Below are 21,979 nucleotides of genomic sequence, written 5' to 3'. Positions count from 1 at the left end.
TTGCTGGATCGACCAGATGACGTGTGGAAAGAGAACAGCAACACCTGGCCACTCTATATCCAGCAAAATGGACGGCGGGAACGTCACGACTCACAGTTCCTGAGAGTGTGCATCTCCTCCTCATCTTCTGTCTTTGATCTTGGCCACTGTGAGCAGATAGGCCCCACAGCATCATATCCAGCCTCTGATAAGACATTCCAGTAGTGGATGAGGCACAGCCTCACCCAGAAGCTCAGGCTTTGGGTCTTTGATATAAAGTCTGTGTTACTTGTACCACAATGTATTGATGGTGGTCATTTTAGCAATTTATGCCTTGACAATAGCTATTCTGTTTACCACATCCCATTAGCCTCTTCATAAACTTCTTCTTCGCTAACATGACTTTAGAAGGTCGTCAAATAAATACGAGCCTGTCACTCTTCAGCAGTGGAAGCCCATGCCACTCCTCTGTCCCAGAGGCCCCTCCTCCGGGCAGCCTCCCTGAATCTGCAAGCTCCTCCCTCTTCCGATCTGAGCTAGGTCTGTGTCGTTGCTCTAGTGCAGCATTTACCACCGTGGATAACAACTCTGGCTCCACCATTCCCCACTAGATGGCAGACACCTAAGGCTTGGGGCCATACCTCATTCACTCCTGCATCCCCAGGGCCCAGAACGGGGCAGGAGACAGAGCAGGTCAAGAAGAGATGTTTTTCTGAATGCATGCACAAGAGACAAGACGGAGGGGGAAGGAAGGGCAGGGAGAGAGGAGGGGGAGAAGAAAAGGAAAAAGGGAAGGAGGCAGGAGTCTCTACTAGGAGAACATGGCCACTCCTGTATCCCCGCGCAAATGCAAGTTCTCCTCTCTCCAGAAGGCCTCTTGACTTTGAGAGGACTCTGTGGGGAGTCAGGAAAGGAAAAGAACACTCTGCAGAGCCAGATGATCCAATGGAGCTACCTGGGGATCCATTGGCCATCGAAGCCGATGCCAAATGATGGTCCCCATCCAAATGAATGAACTGAATGGATGTGTCTTGTTCAAGGGAACCATGGGTACCTAAATGCAGCGCTCAGCAAAAGGAAAAGCAAAATCTGCCAACACGATGTAAAAACGATGAGACTGACCTAGGACTTGAGAGAAAGCTGCACAGATCCTCCCAGCAGCCGCTCATCTTCATGTGCCAAGGTAGTTCCTCATACACTCTCTGGAAAGCCGTTTGCCGTTGGAAGAATCTGATCAAGATTCGGTGGAAATGTGTTTTCTTTTGATTCATGGGGTCCTGAGAGGCATATGCACCGCTTTCTCTGACGGGAGTGATTACACCTATTTAAAAATCAGTCACAGCTGAATGCATCTGACTTTTTAGTCTATGGAAACACTATAGCAACCAGACAACAGCTCCGTGGCCATAGAGACAATAAAAGTCAAGGTAGCTTGAAAAAAAACCAGAAATATTAAAAATGTATCTTTTTTACCAGTAAAATAAAATTTTATTTTGTAGTTGTTTCCAAAGTTGACAGAGAAAAAAATGTATCTTCTTATAAGGCAGTCTGAATTTACCAAAGAATTAGTTACAGCTATGATCACTGACCTGTATTTTGAGAAACTTGTGAGCATGCTGATTTTTCATGTTAAGTCCTCTCCTTCCCCCAAGGAAATGTTTGTAACCTACTTTTCCGTTTCAAATTTACACCACGGTAACTGCTTAAATAAGCACTTTGAAACAGTTGAGGGCATGCATTTTGGAGAAGTTAATCGTCTGCCTGCATCTCATATGGGGCAAGGGGTAGCCGAGGAAATTGATGGTTTCGACTGAAATAAAATGACACAACGTGAAAGTTGTGGGTTAAGTTTTATTTGGGGCAAAATGAGGACTATAGCCCAGGAGACAGCATCCCAGAAAGCTCTGAGAAACTGTTGCAAGGAGGCAGGGGAGAACTCAGTATTACATGTGATTTCAGTGAAGGGGGTTGTATGTGCAGTCAAGCACACACCTAGGCAGAGGCTTGCTGCCAGTCGTGAGTAGCAGTTGTCACCGTTGATGAATTTAGTGTTTTTCTAGATAGGAGGAGACACAAGAATCTGGGCTCATAAAATCTTCTCCTGAAATTATCTAACTGTCTGAAGGCCTGTTCAGCCAGTTTTCCCACAGCACAGAGCGCCTCATTCCTGACCTCCCTCCTGAACTCCTTTCAGGACATGCTGGAGGTCAGTGGCTGCAGCAGCTCATGATTTAATCCACGCAGAGTTAGATGGCAAGTGCCAATGTGTTCCAATCCTTGTGGAGGCAGAAGGCAAGTGCTGATTTTTAGTTAGCAATGGCGAATTGGATGTTGGAGCCAAGATTACTATGTGGGATTTCCAAAGAGACATGGTTCCAGTAGATCACACTATCCAGAAACCAGCTTATCAGAAACAAAAGCATTTGGTTTAACTCAGTCTTGGTGATATATATCCTTAAAAAGTGAAATAGAAGTTTGTTTCTTTTTAAAGGGGTTTCTTTTTTTATTTTACTGAAGTATAGTTGATTTATAATGTTGTGTTAGTTTCTGGTGTACGGCAAAGTGATTCAGTTTTATATATATATATATATATATATTCTTTCTCATATTTTCATTTAAGGGTATTACAAGTATTTTTAATTTCCTGCTTGACACTGTTTCTTGCAAGATGAATGGGACGCACAGCTGGATAACACACCAAGCCCAGCTCTTCATAAGAACAGTAACAAAAAGAGAGTACACTGTTCAAATTACCATTCTGCATTTCTGCTCAAATGTTTTGCAGGTCATCTGCCCATTTGGAGAGATGCCGTGCTAGCTGGTCTGAAGTGTGCAGATTTGCCCAGATGGCATGTGTGGTGCCTGAGACCCCGGGAAGAAAAAGACAAGTCCCCACCCCTGCTATGTGTGGTAAAGGCATTTTGGTGGGCAGTAAAATTGGGAAAGTGGGGTGGAGAATGAGAGAAAAAGAACTGGGACAAACATCACCTTGAGTCCAAGATGTGGAGGATTAAACGCAATGCTTAAAAGGTACAAAAACATTTTCATATCAAACACTGCATTTACTTTTTATCTTTTTAGAAAATAACTTCTTGAAGAGGATATGGAAAACCCTGTGGCGGTTAATTTTACACGTTCATTGCCTGCTCAAAATTCTCTCTGGGTGTGTCTGTGAGGGTGTATCTGGAAAAGATTAGCATTTGAGCATCAGCATTGGCAGACTGAATAAAAAGATTGCCAGCCCTCACCAATGCAAGTGGGCTGAGGGCCTGAAGAGAAAAAAAAAAAAAAAGGCAGAGGACATTTGCTCTCTACTCAAGCTGGAACATTTATCTCCTCCTGTCCTCAGACAGCAACACTCTGGTTCTCAGACTTTCAGCCTCAGACTGGGGCTTACACCACTGACTTCTCTGGTTCTCGGGGCTTTGGACCTGGACTAGAGCTGAATGCACTACGGGCTTTCTTGGGCTTCCAGCTTGCAAGTGGTAGATACCAGGACTCCTCAGTCTTCATAATTGCGTGAGCCAACCCCTCATAATAAATCTCTTTCTATAAACCTCTCTCTCTTTCTCTCTCTCTCTCTTTCTCTTTCTCTCCCCCCTATTGGTTCTGTTTCTCTGGAGAACCCTGGCTAATACAATCCCCCTATGACAAATAAAATCTACTTAAAATCAGAGCGACCAAGTGGCTTGTCCCTGGCCAGCACATGGCCTGTAAGTGAAGAAGCAGGAGTCAGACTTTCTGTCTCAATTCCAGTGCTCCTGCACTTACATGTGGGGTGTGAGGAATGGCTCGGGCACAGCATCATCTGTGCACACAAAGCTCAGCACAGTTCTCATGGACAGACTTACTGACCCTAATATAGTGCTAGTACCTCTCATGACAGGCAAGACTAGGCCGTGGGGACAAACAACCCCCAAATCTCAGTGGCTTAAAACAACCGAGGTTTATCATGTCCATCACATGCTGGCCAGACCTCCAAATCCAGGTCTCCTCACTCCCGGACTGATGGGGCAGCCATCACCCTAAAAGTCACCACCTTGAATGCTACCGTGTTAGTCACCACTCACAACTCATTGGACAGAGTCACAAGGCACCACCCAACAAGGGAACAGAGTATTAATTTCAAAGGGAAGAAGCATGCAGATGAATGTGGCTAAGAGACCAGTGTGCCTCAAAATGACTGATGTGACCTCTGGACAAAAGATGTCAAAGGTAGCCCTTAACCAAAAAATGTCACAGAAGCCTTGAAGTCCTCTAGCCCTAGCTTTGGCATCTTTTTCATTCTTGTGAGATGGGCTCACTTCTCATGCCCAGGCCACGAGGAAGTGAATTACCGTATTTACAATTCCTGCTGCCTCTAGCAAGGACTGGAATTCACAACTTGATTCTGTAGCATGGATTTTTTTTTTGACAATAGTGAATAGTGCCAGCAGCATTTTATTTGGGGGCTCACAGTACAGAGAAGGGGTGCAACATGAACTCAGAATTTTAATAGCCACAGGGACCCTTTAGTCCCTGCACCTCCAAGAGTGTGATTGTTCTTTGACAAGTGGAGAAACTGAGTGCAGTGCAAACCATCATAGACCAAGTGAACACAAGAGTGGACATTATATCTAAGAACATCCTCATTCCTCACCCTGTTCTTCTCTGCATTATTTAAGAGGTGGTGGGAATGATTATGATGTGGGAGGGAAATAGTAAAAAGGATTTATCCTTATAAAAAAAAGAAGTAAAAGGGAACATAGTAAACTTACAAGGACATTTGCACAGAGGCTGTGATTTAAAGATTTTTAGATTCTCCACAGAGGCTGTGATTTAAAGATTTTTAAAGTCCTTAGACCTGAAGTCCTCTGTGTAAGTAACTGTCAGAGAGAGCTCTGTTTCCAGGTTGGGTGCCTGTGATTGTCATTTCTCTGATTCAGACCTGCAGTCATTTTCAGTAAGGGGTAAGAATTTGATTTGAGAACTAGAGCAGAGATTTCCAGTTCCTACCCAATATCCATTTCCTTCATCTTTGTTAGTGACAGATCCCCACTTGGTTTAGGGAAGCAACACACCCAGGTGAAACCTCTAGTCCCCAAATTCCCTTGTAACTAGCTGTGGCCAAAAGATGAAGTTCTAGGTCAAAGAGACATAAGTGGAAATGTTGGTGGAAAACTTCTGGGAAAACTCCTTAAAAGGAAGTACAAGCCCTTCTTCCTCTCTTCTTCCTTCTTCTTGCCTGAAATGTGATGGCTGGAGCACCAGCAGCCATGCTGTTTCCAGTAGTCATGAACATGAGATAACCTTGAGAATGCAAACCAGTGGAGCAGACATAGAAAGAGCTGGGTCCCAGGTGACTTTGTGGAACCAACAGAGCAGCCCTGGAGTGTCAACCTCCAAAAGTCTTTCATATGAGAGAATAAACCCTGGGATATTAAGCAATTGAAGTGAAGTCTCTGTTATAGCCAAGTATAAGTCTTACTTACATAACCATTTTAATACATGTTAATAGACTCATTTCTACTTGAGAAATCCCAGCTACAAGCTTTCCCTTGGATGGGCCTCTCACCTCCCCTTAACCAGCACGTGTCTGCACAGAGTCACACCTTACCAAGAAGCTTGGCTCCACAGCACTTCGCAGGGATTGGTGCCAGAAGTACAGGAGGCTGTCAGGCTCCTCCTAGACCCACTGTTTGGTGGCGTTGCAGAAAGCAGCCCAGTGTGACGTGGTCACTTTGTAATGGTCCTTGTAGCCCAGCATGTCCAGAAGCTGGATTATCTCATCTGCTCAGCCAAACAACAAAGCGAGGTGCTCAACAAGCACACGGTGTCGGCCACCCAACTGTCCAGCCCTGTGCAGACAACAGAATGACGATGACAACAACGGAGAGCTCACACGTGCCAGGCAGCATTCGAGATGTTTTATATGACTAACCAATTATTTCTTTCAGTCATCCTATAGGTAGATCATATTACTGCTCTTGCCTCACAAATGAGAAAATGAAGCACAGAGAAGTTAAATGACTCACCCCAGGTCACACAGAAATCAGTGCAGAATTGGGATTTGGAATGCAGACACCCTGGTTTCAGAACCCATACTCTTAACTGTTATCACCTACACTGTCACAACATCCACGTCACCTGTGCTTACAAACTAGCAAGCTTGCCGATTATTACACTGAGCATTTCTGCTGAACGTTTTTACTAAGATTTTCGAACATCCAATTTGCACAGATGGGTGTGAGTGGGTTTCCTGTATGATGGCTGTCCTGCCTCACCTTCACAGGCACCGTATGAACCAGCTACTCATTACTCACCCAGCACTTAGGTGTCTCCACTGTAGCTGGATTTCCCACTGGCTTTATGATCAACCAACTCTAAAGAGATGCTTAAGACCACAGAGAGAAATGGCAGCAAGGTCTCCCATTCTAAATGGATTTCTTATGCTAAGATTGGGCAATGAGCCCCAAATACCTACAACCTTCAAGCAGAGGCAGCTGTTCAGACCCAGCTATACAAGCTTCCTCTGAGGTTTACCCCAGTTTAACCAAGCTCTTCCTGTACCTGTGGTCGAGCCTGAGTGGGGCAGCGCTGGGAGCAGGAAAATCACCTGGAAAAGGAGCAGTCCCTGGGAGGGGAGGACCTGGGCTTCCCTGCACAATCCTGGAGATGTGGGGATAGCCAAGGGCATGGCCATGGGAGTTTTTGCCTGAGTGATTCTTTCTGGGGCACAGAGACCTTGTTTCCACCTCCTTGCAGGTGGGGGAGGACATACTAAATTTGAGGTTAATTTTGTTTGAAGAAATGTAAACTCGCAAGCAAAAAACAGGACAGAACACTATGTTGCAGGACCAAACAATGTGTCTTTCATTCCAAGTGTCCTCTGCTTCTCTCTCCATACACTCACTTCCCCATCCCTGCTCCATTTTAAATTCACTGCCCTTAAGAGATGGTTGTTACAGCAGAAATGAAGAGAGAAAAATTCAAGTTTCAAGAGACTTTTGAAGCTCGTCATTAGCAGAGCCAACAGCTTTTGAGAACAACTTTGACTATCATAAGCCTGATTGTTGCGTATCAGAAGACAAATTCCTAGCCAACTCCTGAAAAAACATTGTTTTCACCACAAATAACAGACTCAGACAATTACAGGATGATATAAAGAGAACGTTTTTTTCTCCACCCAGGAAGTAAAGTGATTTTGCTGAACTGAGAAAGGTGGAGGAGTGAGTTGAGAAAAGAGAGCAATGAAGATGCTCAAGTGGGTTTCTGAAAAGGGGCCTATGTCCTCCCCCAAACCCAAGCGAGCTTGGAGCCAGGAGACATCGACCTCCAGATGCACCCGGGGGCCCAACAGTAGGCAGGACCTGAGCTTGGCTTCCCACTGGAAGCCTGGAAGGCAGCAGCTTTGCAGATTTTGCAATGCCACCAGGAAGAGAAGTGGCAGTGGGGACAACAAGGGGGACCTCTAGGGCCTGGGCCTCCAAGTGGTGCAGTGAGAGGTGACATTCTCTATGGGGAATGGGGAATGCCTAAAGGGCTGTGGGCTCAAAAAGAGTGCAGAAGTTAGCTGAGGGATGCACGTTAGGATGAAGGAATGTGGCAGCAGATGGTGGCATAGATGGAACAACCCAAGAACAGATGGGAACACAGGCATCCTAGAGGATGCCAAAAATGGGGAGCATCAGTGTCTGTGGACCATCTGGGGCCATGACCACCTCAGTGGAAGCTAGCAGGGACAGATGACAACCAAAGACACCCAGCACCAAGGCCCTCAGATCTAAGCTCAACCCAACAGGGACACAGCAAGGACACAAATCCTCACTTGACTGAAAGAAATCCCGAATCGACTGAAAACAAACTACACTGATGAGATTAACCTGGATTAACCTAGTTTCCATCATCAGTGGGACTGTAGGCTCAAAAGAGAGATTAAAATTAATTCTAGAAATAACAAAGGCTCATTTCTTAGATCCCTAAGAAATGTGACTGCAATTTGTGCCTAAAACATTTCCTGTTACAGTCAACACACAGAGTTCCCCAGGTACAGGGTTGCCAGATTTAGCAAATAAAAATATAGAGCATCCAACTAAATCTGAATTTCAGATAAACAAGAAATTAATTTTTGGTTTAAGGATGTCCTATGCAATATTTGGGATATACTTATACAAAAAATTATCTGTTATTTATCTGTAGTTTAATATCTGAGATACGCATGCTAAAAGATTACTTGTCATTTACTGAAATTCAAATTTAACTGGGCATCTTGTACTTTCTCTGACAATCCTTTCTCTAGGCCCTCCTCCCTGGGGTGGGGTCCACCACACATCTTTCTCCCTGTGGACTTGTACCAGGTAGTCAATACTAGCCAAAGCCTACCTTCTTCTGAAGCCACAGTGTCTGAATTTGCCTTTTTTTTGTTTAAAAGTCCAACTATAGTCTTCAATCCAGCGTTTCAGAATCAGTTCCCAGAGCTCCTGAACAGAGGCCACTCCCAAGTACTGCTTCAGACACTGAAACTCGTTTCGGTAGATTCTGCATTCTCTCAATTCGTTTGCCAAGAATGTGAGTTTTAAAGGACTCAAGTTTGTTTTTTTCCTCAAAGTATGTCTGCTCTGTTGGAAGGGATCTTTGTGGGGGAAGGAGAGGTACTGTCTAAAGATGTATAGTTTCACCTCTTCATCTCTGGTGCTAACGAGTTCCACCATCCTCACATCGGGGCAGGCACACAGCAACTTGTAGGACCGGCTGGAGGAGATGGTGCTCATGATAAATTTGCAACGAGGAGACAGCGAGCCTGGCAGCCGAAAGTCTCTTGCCTGATGGAGAGAGTCAAAGACAATTACTTCATCGACTTTAAAGATACGTTGCGGATGGTTTTTAAACTTAGAGTAGGTGGAATATAGGGAGTAAGTATACGGTAAGCATTGGGGTTACAGTTAGCAGCTTGGATTGTAAGCAATACGGTGGTAAGAACCAACCAGTTCACACTTTGTAGAACCATACTGATTGACATACTTATCCGTCATGAATGTGACAGTGCAAATGTGGACGAGAGGCTCCTACAAGCAGGTTCTTTAACAAAATCATCACCAAAGAATGACCTACAGTGATGGACAGAGTAAAACTAAGAGAGAGCAAATCGAAACATTCAACTGAAAACAAAGACACAGTTTTAGGCTGGAGAACTGTCACTCTGGGCAGCAATCCCATCACAAGTTAAATGGTTTTATTTTGAATAAAATAGATACCTAGTAAGCTCTCTCTAGATTCCTTTCACAGCCTCTCCCAGCCCTCCATGCTAACAGCAGCAGCTACCATAGTCCGACTGCCTAGGCTGAGCCACACACCGCATTGTGGATTGTCAGGTACTAACTGTATTAGTTATGTATTTTTATTTTCTGTATCTTACATTGTTTTGACATCTCTTGGGGGGCCTTACAGATCTGGAGACAGACTGCTTCTCCTAAGCTGATTCCTAGGACTGGTGGACAGCCTGCTTGGAATGTGCCTTCCACGTGCAGACTAGCCAATCCACGGCCACACCCAACCCCCACCTTCTTATCTAACTCTCACTCACTACGCCAATACTTGCCCTGCCCTAAATCATCTATCTCAGGGCCAGGTACCAGACAACTAGGGAGAGCCCCTGTGCCCCAAAGCCCGCCGGAGTTATTCACCAAGGGTCCGGCTCCAGAGGCAGGCTCCCAACCACTGCACTGATGCCTCCGGTCCCTCCTCCTCCTGCAGAGCTCCGCCTGTGGCCCTTCTTCCAGGAAGCCTTCCCCTAAGGCAACATGCCTTCATTAGAGGCCCTCCCAACACTACTTATGATCCTTGGCAGCACTCATCACAGTTGTAATTTTATACTTATTTGTGTGATGATATCATTAATATCTGCCATTCCCTGCTTGAGTGAAAGCTCCATTTTCTTTGCAGGGACCACATCGTCTCTGCTTACAGCAATTTTCTCATAGTAAGTGATTGACAATTATTTGTTGAATGTATGGAGGTTATCATGTATTAGATTAAAAAGCAGTTTACAAAATAATATGACATGTTACTTCATTTACATAAGCACATATATGTGTATATAGATATCCACAAGGAAAAAGAAAGCTTAACAGTAGTCAGGCTGTGAGTATATCTAATTTTCTGTTTTATTCTTTATCATATTTTCTGTGAGAAATATACATTATTTACATGATGTATAATTCCGCATGTATAAATTCTAGAGAAAATGCTTCACAAAGTAAGGGCTGATACTAAGAGATAGTAGAGGTTTGTTCCACTGATCCTTTATCACTTTAAACAGGAGAAAAACTAAAGAAAGCAATCAGTCAATGGGATTTGGTATGTGCAAAATCAGTGTAGATAAGGCAGATCAAAATAAACAACATAAAAAACATAGTAGGGGCCCAGTAAATGCCTGCTCCAAGTATAAAATAGGGGGGCAGAACCACACAGGAGTAAAGGCCACCGTCTCTAGAACCAGGCTGCCCACATCTGAACTCCAAGTCCAGCACCATCTTAGGACCTTCACTAAGCCGTCTAGCATCTCCAGCTTCAGTCCCTCTGGGTGAACGGGGGGAAGATCACAGTCTCTCTTTTACAGGGTTATTGTGAGAATTAAATGTTAATATTTCTAAATTTCCTAGAATGTTGCCTGCCCCATTGTAAGTATTATATAAGTATTTGTTCAACAAAATATTCAGCAGTAACTACAAGCAATGCTGGCTGTCACTGTAGATATACAATGCCATGGAAAGGTGTTATGTACATCCTAAATAATGGGGGTTTCTTTTATTAAATAGTAACAAAATGGGTATTATTTTAAAAAGAGATTACCTTCTGTCCTGAAATCCCATAAATGCCAACCAATTCTTCAGTTTCATCTAGGCAAGTATACATGGCTTTAAACTGCTGGAAGCAATGAACACTTCTACAAGAAGTGAAAAGGCCAAGACATTTGAGTCTTCGTCAAGAATACCAGTTTCAAGCTGAGTACCTACAGTTCAGAAATGTGCTCAAATTAGGTGAAAATGTTCCCATTATTGCTAAAATATGTTAACGGGCTGGGGAAGCAGAAGGGATTGGGAACACTGAGTGATACTCACAGCTGTACAGCTGACACATATATTGTATATGTGTGATTAGCAGCCTCAGAATATTCACCCCAAAAGGGGTAGTGACTTTTCCCACCAGATGCCTCTCATCCGTTTTCAAGATTTTACATAAAAAAATTTTGTATGAACCAAAACATTACTCTCATTTCCCAAAATGCAAAGATTGATCATGTTACAAAGAGTTGTATGGGAAGAAAGAAAAGTCAGGCTATGTGACCTGTGAAGTTTCTGCATCCCCTTAATATCAGGTGCCTGTTAGGGGTCATGGCCACCACCCTGGGTAGGTGGTCTTGCAGTGCACACATACAGCATCTCCCACCTACTGCCCAGTTTCTTTGGCTCTAGCCCATATTAAATCTAACATATATGATCCTAGATTACTCTAGTCACAATAGTGGAACTCAGCCCTCGGATTCTGGAAATTACCAGGGAGAATTATGTTATGAACCAGCAGAAGGAAAAAGGAAGTAATCTGAGAGGACCAACTTGCAGACTACGATTAAGTGACACAGTTGCAGCAACCCAAGATTGTAATCAACTTCCTAATATTCTCAGAGTATTTTAGTACATGCAACTTCAGTCTTGCTTTTATTTTTCAAATGCAATATTTTCCGTAGAAATTTAGGCATGTTAGGATCTAGAAAATCAAGTTATGCAAAGAAGCTTTAATGGATTACGTATCTCAGAGGCATGAAGATTCTGTCAAAGTCATTGAGAGTAATTATGTTTAACAAGTATTTATTACTTGCCTGTTACGTGCAAGGTTCTGTGCTAGATGCCTGGGAGATAGAGGAGATAAAATTATCTATAATGTAAAGTCAAGGAGTTAAAGGGAGTGGAAGTGGGTTCTGAACACAAATAACTATATTTCAAGGCCGAATATGAGTCTGAAGGCTACAGGAGTTTGAGGCAGATTCATCAAAATAAAGCAAAGCTTCATAGAGAAGACATTTGGGGTGAGCCTTGGAGAACGCACAGACAGAGCTGAGGGCAAGGGCCTATCAAACAAGATGAGGCAAAGGTGAAGGCCTGGAGGTAGGAAAGCCCATGGACATTTGAAAACCAGTCGTTTAGGGCAGTGGTACTCAACAGGGGTGTTCAGGGATTCCAGACTTCCAGCAGCACAGGACAGCCACACACAATGATACTCTTTTCCTGGGGTCTACCTGACTTTCAAATGTTCTGTCAGATAGTCACATAAATGGGGTTGGGGGGTACTTTATAATTACTAACCTAGAAACCAACTCCATTGTACACGTAAATGCAAAGTACTTCTCATGTGGGTTTAAAACATGTTGAATCCTCTAAGAATGCAACTACCATGTAAAATGACAAGATTATACATTGTTTCATCTAAAATGATACCAAGATTTGTTCACCATTTCAGAAAATCACAACCCTGGGAGCAATACTGCTGGTGATGTTTGCACCTCGAATACAACACACTCACGTCAGTCTAGGCCATAGCAATTGCTTTCATCCACTAAGAAGTAGGCACTGGCCTCTTCCACTGAGTCTTCTGTTGGAATCACATCTGAGCATTTATGTGTTGAAATACATATTATTTTTATAATAAATCATTTTATCTTTGTCTTTTGTATTATAGTAGCAGGTCATATTGATATTTTTATTGAGGTATAATTGACATATAACATGATATCAGTTTCAGGTGTACAACCTAGTGATTCGACATTTATATTCATTGGGAAATTGTCACTACATCCATCCCCATACATAGTTACAAACATCTTTTTCTTATGATGAGAACTTTTAAGATCCATTCTCTTAGTAATTTTCAAACATGCGCTACAACAAAATTAACTATAGTCACCATGCTTTACATGACATCTCCAGGACTTATAATTGTTGTACTGATTTTTAAAGATATTTTTGTTTCAGAAAATGACCATAAAATCAATGACTTGAAAACTCTATATAAATGTAAGACACTAAGGAGGAGAAAGTATAAAAAAAGAGTTTGAGCTTGTGCCACACAGTAAAAAATACTTTTCAACGATGGTAAGAGAAAAATTAATCTTTCAAAAAATATTTTTATTGAAGTATAGTCAGTTTACAATATTGTGTCAATTTCTGGTGTACAATACTTCAGTCATATAGGGACAGACATATATTCATTTTCATATTCCTTTTTATATAAGTTACTACAAGATACTGAATATAGTCCCCTGTGCTATACAGTATAAACTTGTTGTTTATCAATTTTATATATAGTAGTTAGTATCTGCAAATCTTGAACTCCCAATTAATCCCTTCCGACCCTCTCCCCCGCTGCCGGTAACCGTAAGTTTGTTTTCTGTGTCTGTGAATTTGTCTCTATTTTGTAAATGTTTGCTTATCTTTTTTTTTTAAGATTCCACATGTAAGTGATATCATATGGTATTTTTCTTTCTCTTTCTGGCTTACTTCACTTAGTATGACAATCTCCAGGTCCATCCACGTTACTGCAAATAGCATGATTTTACTTTTTATGGCTGAGTGGTATTGCATTGTGTATATATATCACATCTTCTTTATCCAGTCATCTGTTGATGGACATTTAGGTTGTTTCCATGTCTTGGCTATTGTAAATAGTGCTGCTGTGAACATTGAGGTGCATGTATCTTTTTGAATTAAGTTTCCCTCTGGATACATGTCCAGGAGTGGGATTGTTGGATCATATGTCATCTATTTTTAGTCTTTTGAGGACTCTCCATACTGTTTTCCATAATGGCTGTACCAAACTACATTCCACTAACAGTGCAGGAGGGTTCCCTTTCCTCACATCTTCTCCAGCATTTATTGTTTGTGGACCTTTGAATGATGGCCATTCTGACTGGTGTGAGGTGATACCTCATTGTAGTTTTGATTTGCATTTCTCTGATAATTAGTGATACTGAGCATTTTTTCATGTGCCTATTGGCCATTTGTATATCTTTATTGGAGAATTGCTTGTTTAGGTCTTCTGCCCATTTTTCGACTGGGTTGTTTGTTTCTTTCTTATTAAGTTGTATGAACTGTTTACATATTCTGGAAATTAAGCCCTTGTCAGTCTCATCTTTTGCAAATATTTTCTCCCATTCCATAGGTTGTCTTTTGTTTTGCTTATGGATTCCTTTGCTGTACAAAAGCTTGTAAGTTTAATTAGGTCCCATTTGTTTATTTTTGCTTTTATTTCCATTGCTTGGGTAGACTGCCCTAGGAGAACACTGCTGAGATTTATGCTGGATAATGTTTTGCCTATGTGAGAAAAATTAATCTTGGTACTACATCCTTTGAGGTTTTCTTAAATCTTGAAAATACAGACAATGTTGAGATTCCAGGCCTCACTGACAGAATTTTAGAACAGAAGGGGTTCTTGGAGGTCATCCAGTCTCGTCCAAACCCCTGTTACAGATGAGGACACTGAGGCCTGGACAGGTGAAGGGCCTTGAACACACAGATCATCAGGAGCCTTGGAAACATTTATTTTTCTAACCGTTTTTCTTCAAACAACAAGCAATCATGTAAAGACTGCTCCATTTGAATTTTCAAGCGGTGTGGTTCATTAACAGTCATGTATGGATGGCATGGGTTGACCATCTCTTTCACAAGGCCGGTGTAGAAGTTAAATGGCCAAATGGAGGCAAATGAACCTCAAAAAGTGCACATAGCCTGACAATCATAATATCACCAATAATAATCAGCAAAAAAAGGGGGGTAGGTATAGCTCAGTGGTAGAGCACATGCTTAGCATACATGAGGTCCTGGGTTTAATCCCTAGTACCTACATTAAAAAAAAAATCAATATTTAAAAAAACTTTAAAAAATAATCAGCAAATATATAATCTAAGGTAAAAAAAAAAAACCTCAAGGATGATGCTTGTGGATTTATATCCTTGTATGAAGGAAAGCATCTGGTTAGTGTTTTTAAAATCACTCTTTAGGTAATTAGAATTATTTTCCCTTAAAATGATGTTGAAGGTAAAGTCAGCATTACTAATATTGGGAAATGACCCTAAATATTTCTCTTTATCCTGGTAGGACCAAATTATCTCTATTAGATGACAACGGCCTTTCACCTAATTTACATCTCAAGTGTTTACTCAGTGGGGATAAGTAGACTTATGGGGAGAGAAAAACACTAACTGATACAATTCCATGATATTTTGTAACAAAATGGCTTAGTGGTTGACTTTTTCACTTTGGGGTGGTATTGTCTCTCATGATTCAACACAGATTTACTGAGAACCTTCAATGTGTCAGGCTGTGTCAGGAGTAAGCATGACAAGAGCCAAATAAAATAGACAGGGTCCCTGCACTCACAGGACCATAGAGGGAGACAATAAAACATATAATGACAGGACCACGCGTGAGTCACCTGAGGGCCCAGGAAGGCAAGCGCAGTACTGGCAGGGAGACACCCACGTAAACTAGAACACACTGGGACTGGGGCTATCCTTGCCACCTGGCCAGAGTTGGGGGTGAGGGAGAGGGGCAGCCATCAGCCCCCCTTCTGGAGAGGGTGACCTTTAAACAGGGCCTTAATGGATGAGAAGGAATTCTCTGACCTGAGAAAAGGGAGGGGCATTCCAGAAGGGAACTGAGTGAACAGACATGGAGGGAAGATGTGACTGGCTCTTCCAAGGAGGCCATCTCCGTGGAGCAAAGAGCAAGAGATGAGGCTGGAGAAGTAAGTTGGGCCCAGGGTGCAAGGCTAGGCAAGTACAGCCGAGGATTCCTGCCAGTATTCCCACCTGTTCCACATCACTGACTTGAGTGCAGATTTTTTTGATAACCGTTGCTGGGAGAGGACCCTGATGGAAATCATCCAAAAGGGAGAAGTGTCCCTCTTTGGGCTCAAAGGGGCAAGAGAGTGCAGTAATGAGGACTCAGGCTTTGAACTCAACAAAGAATAGAGTCTGATCTCCCCGCTCTGCCCACGTGCTGCTGTGTGACCCAGCCATCCTGAGCCTCGGTCTTCTTATCTGGGACGATGATGCTATCGAGTACTTGCTGAGAGCATTAAATGAGATGTCAATATTATATGGTATGGGACACTTGACAGTACAGTAAACTTTACTGACTAGCACTTTTTCTCTTAAAAATTAAGAGCCTGGCTATGGACTATATACATAGCATGGCTTGCAATGTTATGCCTGCATGGTAATTTAGAACGGGAAATTTACACTTTGCTCTCCAAAAGCTTAGTTGGAATTTTTTTTCTTGATCTGGTTTGTGTAATGCAGAATAATGATGTTAGTTTTACAGCCTCATAGATCCTCACATTTATGTATCTTTACTTTCATATGGTTCAGTAATATTACTTTCAATTATTAAATAGGCTATTTTATTATCAAACACAGTTGAGTTGGCTCTAATTATTGAATTGTCTGTGCACTTCCTGTAGAAAGCTTTTTTAATCTATTGTGTGAAAGCAGAAAGGGTGACTATTACACAGAAATCTAATAGGGCTATTATTTCAAGAAAGACCTCTTGGGAAAAAAATGAGATGCTGATGAAGCCCTTAGCACAGCACTTGGCGCTCAGAAAACTTTTAATAAATGGAACTCCTTGTGAGGCAGGGCTACCACCAGGGTCGGGGTAGCAGAGCGAGGAAACATGGAAGTCAGAAAGGCAGGGGTGCTACCCGCCTGTGAAGCCTGTCGCTGGAGTGCATCAGCAGGGCAGGCGAGGGCGTGGGAATGGCGAGAGCTGGTCACGGGCAGGCGGCCAGCTCTCCTCTGCTAGATCCATTTATTCTGGTGCGCAGAGGAGAGGAGCAGAAGTGTTAGCTTTACACGGAGGCGTTTTGGTGTCTCCACTGGGGAGGACCCCGGGCTCACGGCCCACGCAGGAGATGCAGCTGCGGACAGTTGAGGCGGGCACAGGAAAATGCTCTCTGCTAAGAAGCTGACTGCTTTTGACCTCTCAAACCCAGCTGTGCTCTCAGCAGTAGCTCCTCCTCCTCTGCCCACATCCACCTCCCCCAGGTGAAACCCAGCTTCCCCGCCGACCTGGGGCCAGCCAGCTATGCTCTCCTCAGCTTCCTCCAGGGCTGCAGTGTAGCTACAGACGCAAACTCCCTTGCGTTGCCGTCCTTGCCTCCCTAGTCTAACTAATGAATAGGAGTTTCTTGTTTCCCTCTGTAGACCCCTATTCCTGCCTCTTTCTCCAGCTCAGTGAGGGATAAGAACAGCAACAATAATAATAATGGCAACTGTGTGCCAGGTACTCTTTTAAGCTCTTTACATGTATTATCTGTTAACCCTCAGACGGTGTCATGGAGGTACTGTTAATCCTGTCCCCACTTTAAAGATGAGAAACTGAGGCACAGATTGCTCAAGTAAACTGTCAGAGATCACACAGCTAATAAGTAGTGGAGCCAGAACTGAAAATGCAGACAGGCCAAGTCCAGAACCACAGCCCGTTCCCTCCTCCTCCTGCTATTAACAAGGATAGGGGTCGCCTAGCTGTCAAGTTCTCACAAGCCATTCCTGAATTTATTCTGCTTCATCAGCTTAAATATGTTTAGAAGAAAGCAGCTGTTTTTATTAGGAGCTTTCAGCACCTAAAAAAAGACTCATTAAAATAATAATTCACTTTGGGAATAAAATCATAATTGGGCATGTGCAACTGAATTTATATCATTAGCCTGGCCAGACTGAACACCGCTGGGACATGCCTGAGTGGGATTAGTCACTTTCTTTTAGAACCTGTCACACCTGCTGCTACTGATTTTTTTAAAGGATTTTTTTTAATTGAAGTATAGTTGATTTACAATGCTGTGTTAGTTTCTGGTATACAGCATAGTGATTCAGTTATACATATATATTTTCTTTTTTATTATATGTTATTATAAGATATTAAATATAGTTCCCTGTGCTCTACAGAAGGACCTTGTTGTTTGCTGCTATTGATTTTGATTTTACCCACTTTATATGCTTTGGGAAATGCAACCACTGAGGACTCAGCCCACATGTTCACTTTATTTACTCACAGACAACCCCCCCAACACACACAGAAGGAAGCTCAAATATCTGTCTGTTCATAAAGAGATGATATACATCAAAACTCACCCGGGCCCCACACATTCACTCAGTACCCAGAGGCACACATGGGTTCAAGCCCCAGGTGAGAAGGGATGAATTCCCAAAAGCAGGCAGTCAGACACATACAAACATGTAAATACACAGAAGCCACCTAATAATAATAATAATAATATCTAATATTTATTGGTGCTTAACATACGCCAAGCACTTAAGTGACTTTTTTATACTTTATTTCTCAACTACCTATAAGACGTGCTTTTTTTTCTCATTATCCACATTTTACAAATGGGAAAACTGAGCCACAGAGAGTTAAAATAACTTGCCCAAGGTCATACAGCTAAGAAACGGTAGGGCTCCCCAACTGCTCCTAGGAAAGAAGTAGATCCCACAGGATTGTTCTCTCCCCATACATACCTTGTACCTTAAACATCTCATGTCCAAAGCAGAACTCTTGATTCCCCTCAAAGCCTGCTGCCCCACCCCACCAATGTTGTCCCACTTCAGTGTACAGCCCTCACCGTCCATCTAGTTTCCTTAAGTCAAAGACCAGAAGGCATCCTCAGTCCCTCCCTTTCCTTCACTGGCTCATTCAATTCCTCAGCAAATTCTCAATCCATCCAGAGCCCTCCCCTTCCGCTGCTACTGCCCTCCTCCAAGCCACCACCACCTCTTGCTTGGACCATTGCGATAGCCTCTAACAAGTGTCACCGCCTCCGTGCTTACTTCTCCACCTCTATTTTCCACACATTAGACCAATTTTGATCTTTGAAAAATATCAATCAAATCACATCAGTCCCTGCTTAAAACCCTCCACTGGACTCCCTCTGCACTCAGTAGGATCGAAGGAAGGAAGGAAGGAAGGAAGGAAGGAAGGAAGGAAGGAAAGAAGGAAGGAAGGGGACTGAATTCTGTGAAGGGAAGAGATGAGTAGATAGGTAGGTGAGACAACACAGGGTTTAGACTGGAACAAGAGAAAAATGACCCAAAATGAGCAAAAGACAGAATGATTACTTTCTAACAAAATTTTCCTGAATGAAGGTAACAGTTTGATTCTATTACCATAGTTTCTGGACTGTAATTCTGTGGTGAAGTAATGTATCATGGACATAATGTCACTGCTCTCACAGGTGCTGCCCACAAAATGAGGGATCATCAACATGTTCAGATGTTTCTTTCTGAAATAGCTCACCCAGCTGGCAATCAGAGTGGACTTCCCACAACCACGTTCCCCAGATAAGAGCAGAATAGACTTGTAAGTTGGAAGAGGATTTATTCTGAAAAATAAAGGAGGGGAATGTAGTCAAGAGTAATTACAAAGGAAGGGAGGGAGGGAAATTTTTCCTGCAGATGTTTGTCTCTAAGAGAGGGGAAATTCTAGTCTCTTAACTGTGACCCCAGTTGGCTCCAAACAAACCATTTGCCCTCTGGGCTTAGGCTTTGTCCTGTGTAAAATTAGGAGAATGGAAAGATGGTAACCTTGGAAGGCTCTTCCAGCTGCCACAGACTCTAGGGTCCAACATGAACCTGTGGTTACATCAAGAGCGCAACCTGCCCAAAGGCCCAGAAGGGAGACTCTACCCGAGACTCACCAGGAGAGAAGAAAAAACTGAGACACTCATGTGCCAAGGATGCCCAGCAATCCTAATGGCCGTGACGTTAGAGAGTCAACAAAATGACCGTAACTGTCAGTGGCTCAGAAGTAGCCTGCTGCTCTATGGGGGTGTCATGGCTTATAGTAATGCAGAAATATGATTTCTGTGAACTGGTGTGAGCACAGTATACCCTTTCCCATTGCTTACTTTAGTGAAAAGCTTCTGGAAATGCAGAGTATTCCCAGGTCCATAAGTGTCACTGCATTTAGAGTCTAGCCCTATTCCTCACACACACATAATTTAATAAACATGTGTCTACTGATTTTACATTGATGAAAGTCCCAGGTAGTTACCAGGCTTATCCTACTCACTCCTGGATAGTTAGTGACTGGCATAGTACCTGATCATGCATTGCTGATTGACTGAATGAAATAAATAAACCTGACATTCAGGTTCAGCAAAGCAAGAGGATCAACCTGAAAATCCATTAAAATAGAAAACCTAAAGCAGGATCATTAAATAGTAGTTATTCCATAAGAATTCCGTCTCCATTGATATGAGTTAGGAATCAATGCCTTATTGCTTTAGTCATTTCACCATCAAATTAGAACGGATTTGATTTTATGTCCCATTTCCACCTTTGCCCTCTTTCAGTCTGTCCTCAGCCAAGCCACCAGAGTGAGCTTGTCAAATATGTCATATAGGTCATTGCTTTGCTTAAAAGCAGTAAAAGCCCAAGTCCTTACAATGATGCAAGAGACCAACCAAGACCCACACACACCCTCCTTTAATCCATTACATCTCCAACCTCACCACTGCCACCCTCCCAACAGCTCTGACTTCCTTCCAGCTGCCTGCCATTCCTCCAGCCTCGCGACCTCTGTATTTGCGGTTCCTTCTGTCTGGAGTGCTCTCCCAACTCATATTTGCATAGCTTGCTCCCTCATCTACTCCCAGCAGTTATCCAAATGCCATGTTCTCTCCTACCCAATAGCCTATTCCCTTTCAAGCTTTCATTGTGCTCCACAGCACTTATAGGCATCTAACCTACTACATATTTTCCATATCATGTTGGTTGCCTGTCTCATTAGTGTAAGCTCCACAGAGGCAGGATCCTCGTCTCTTTTGTCTCAGCTGTATCCCCTGTGTCAAGAACACTTCTTAGCACTTAGCAGGTAAAATCAATGAAGGAAAAAGACGAATATAACACACCTACATAATTAAGCTAAGGTCTTAATGACTTTTTTTCAAGAACGAATAGAAAATGAAAACATTGCCAAGCAATCTGTGGCTCCCTTCAAAAGAGAAAGAGAAAAAAAGAATGCTATTGGTCTAGGTGGTTGGTTATTAAGACAATGCTTTGAAACTTCAAAAGAATACCTTTTTCTGTTACTTGCACACACCATTCAGGAACTCATAGTGCAAAGCACTGTTTCCAGATGGCAAAGCCCTGTTTCCACACAGCTAAGCTCAAAGGACTTAATTGCTGTGTTTTTACTGGACACAATTGGCATTGTTTAATTGCAATAAAATTCCAGACCATTTTCAAGAACCCAGAAAGAAACTCCAGACCTATTAGGGAACATTTTCCTGGTTCCCCTCTTCTCTCATCCCCCCACAGCCCCTAACTTATTTTCTATTTCTATGGATTTGCCTATTCAAACCTAAGATAGCCTACATATTTCACACTCTTCTAGTTTTAAAAACCTTGACTGAGCACCATGTTGTTTTAACCCAATAAATTATGTTCTTCTTGGCATGGGTTCCCAGAACCACAAGAATACTGGTAGATCTGTACCTGGTGGTGGATGCTGACACTGGGGCAGAGATGGTGGAGGACATCCCTGAGCCATCCCAGCCACTGTGGGTTTATTTCCAATCCCCAAACTCTCCCAGAATAAATGAGATCTGTGGTAAGAACTGGAGGATGAAGATGGAAAAAATACAATGATCCCAAGAACCTCCTATTTCTAAGGTTGATATTGGGAAGGACCACAGATAAACCTAGTTCTTTCTTCACAGCCCTGCCTCTTCATGCCTGTGGGTGGTGAACACAGTACATCACCCCCCAGAAAGGGGAAAGATATGGGGGTCTGAATGCAGAAGAACTGGACAAAACAGTGAAGGAGTGCAAACTTTGGGTAAGATAACTCGATTCCTTACACACAAACACAAATAATGATATGGCCCACGGTAAGCATTTAGTAAGTGTCGGCTGAATATCTTAATGTAATTAATAATGAGCTGATGATGTATGTGGAAATTCTTTGTA

General features: G+C 42.7%; 1 pseudogene; it reads right to left on the bottom strand.

Moving 5' to 3' along the window:
* The window catches only part of LOC116282590 (putative tetratricopeptide repeat protein 41), a 52,644-nt pseudogene extending 33,846 nt beyond the window's left edge, over positions 1-18,798 (bottom strand).
* Between the last annotated feature and the right edge of the window lie 3,181 nt (positions 18,799-21,979).

The sequence above is a fragment of the Vicugna pacos genome, chromosome 12 (genome assembly GCF_048564905.1).
Source record: "Vicugna pacos chromosome 12, VicPac4, whole genome shotgun sequence".
In the NCBI taxonomy this organism is placed as follows: Eukaryota; Metazoa; Chordata; class Mammalia; order Artiodactyla; family Camelidae; genus Vicugna; species Vicugna pacos.
The sequence above is the reverse complement of the archived record's forward strand: the minus strand, read 5'-3'. Positions and strand labels throughout refer to the sequence as shown.